This window comes from Rattus norvegicus, chromosome 12 (genome assembly GCF_021556685.1).
Source record: "Rattus norvegicus strain SHRSP/BbbUtx chromosome 12, alternate assembly SHRSP_T2T, whole genome shotgun sequence".
In the NCBI taxonomy this organism is placed as follows: Eukaryota; Metazoa; Chordata; class Mammalia; order Rodentia; family Muridae; genus Rattus; species Rattus norvegicus.
The window spans coordinates 20105850-20107950 of record NC_141545.1 but is presented as its reverse complement, the minus strand read 5'-3'; the positions used below and the strand labels follow the sequence as shown (position 1 = coordinate 20107950).

At 44.8% G+C, this 2101-nt stretch overlaps 1 pseudogene; it reads right to left on the bottom strand.

The window, feature by feature from the left end:
• Positions 1-946: 946 nt before the first annotated feature.
• Nip7-ps9 (nucleolar pre-rRNA processing protein NIP7, pseudogene 9) lies at positions 947-1468 on the bottom strand (annotated as a pseudogene).
• Positions 1469-2101: the final 633 nt, after the last annotated feature.

The following is a 2101-nucleotide window of genomic DNA, read 5'->3' as shown; positions in this document are numbered from 1 at the left end:
TATGCTAGACCCTGTCTCAAAAATCAAAAACAAAACCAAAAATAATAATAATAAAACCCCTCCAACAACAACAGAAATGTTATACCCTTTTTCTTTAAGGATCCTTGGAGATGGCTCATCAGGTAAAAGTGGTTACCATCAAGCATGACATCAGACGTTCAATTCCCCGGACTCTTGGGATAGAAAAAGAGAACTGCCTCCTGCAAGCTGTCCTCTGGTCATCACACAGGGGCTGGGCACATGTGTACCTGCCCTTCCTCATCACACATATACACACAATGAATACATGGAGTTTCAAAAAATACACACACATATACAACCCCCCAGAGCTGCCCAAGAGGGCATATGGTTAGTGTCTACTATTAGACCAGACCTACAGTGGACACTGTTACATTCAGAGTGGAAAACACAGCATCTGCAGTAAATGATGGCTTAGGTCTGGGGTCCTTATGGGTGTACTTTAAAAAAAAATAAAACCATTAAAATTTATTAAACACCATATGTAAAACTACAGGCGAGGCCTACTATCCTTATACGGCTGTTTCTATCTTTAATATTAACAAACCATAGAGAGTCCACTGTGCTATTATGAGCCTGGAAAAGTGTCATCACAGATAACAGTAAGGTTACCCCTGTCCTCAGTGAAGTAACTTAGAAACCGTCACTCAGAACAAGTCTTCTGATTCAAACAAAGACGATTTTGAGACAAGTCTCACTAGGTAGCCCAGGCTAGCCTTAAACTTGCCAGGTAGCCTTGGCTAACCTCATCCTTATGATCCACCTGTACTTGACTCTAGAGGTCCAGAAACCCTATTTTTTGAGCCATTTCTGATGATAAGAATCCAAGCTGCATATCTCAGTGTTAACCAGATTTAACATGATGGCCGGCACACAGGAAACAAAGCTAAGCCCACTCACAGAGCAAAATGTTCTTGGCATGACAATCCTAAGTCAATGTCTCATCATGGCATACGCACTCCCCAATGTCTGCTTGATGGAACACCACAGTTGCTATGGAGTCTACTTTTCTGCAGTCTTGGGTAGTCTTTGCTGCCACCCCAAAACCCAAAGGAACATCTGTGTGGAATAAACCATTACTCCCTGGTACTGAGACATGTTCTCAGTGATTCGACCCAGACCGGAATTCAACACATGGTTTCCATACAGGAAGGATTGCTCTGCCCCGGGCTTTATCCACACTTTATACTTGGCATAGGGCACAAGGTAATCCAAGCCGTAACATGGAATCAGAACTTGTGGATCTTAGTAAACTTTCCGAAACCTGTCCCCAGTGACATTAGCTTATCTCCCGAGACGTTGGTGGCCAGCTTCAGGGTCATCTCACTCACATAGTACACTCGGTCGTTGTGCTGTCCGGTCTGTCAGCCAGGAATTATAGATTCTCTCCAATGTATTTCGTAATCTTCTCAAACATTACCCAGGTCTCTTCTTCAGTCAAAGGCCCCATTTTCCTGCTAGCTTGTCTCTTGGGATCCTTGTGTCTGGAGAGCCGTGTACTTTTTACGCTGTGACATTCAAGTGCCTACCATATCCACCAAATGGTTTAGACCAGTTACCTTTTCTAAGCCTTAATAGTCCTTCTACTTCATAAATGGCGAGTAAGAAGCCCATCTGTGCTCTCAGGGGCTAACCTTTCAAATACCTCCTGAATGCTGGGTTCCAGAGGCTTCTGCCTTCTTTGTAGGTGAAACTTCTCACAAAATACTAAAGCTTTTCTTCCCACAGAGCCTCAGCCTGCTCTGCTGTTCCGTGCCAGGTTGTGGCAGGGTTGTCTTCGGGACCACACCAGCTGCTGCTGCGTGTCTTATGTATATTTTATCATGAGCTATGCCTCTCCGCACAGCCCACATCTGGACTTCATCTTTCCCGTTGTGATACCCTGCCTCTCTGCACGGCCCACATCTGGACTTCATCTTTCCCATTGTGATACTCTGCTTCCTTAAAGGAGCCACCAATAATGAAGCCACATGGTCTATTTAGAAACAGAGACTCAGGGAGAAGCTCAGTGAGTAATGTCAGTGCCAGAGTTCCAGTGCCAAGACCCAAGACAAAACGAGCATCGCAGCATGTTGCCGCCATT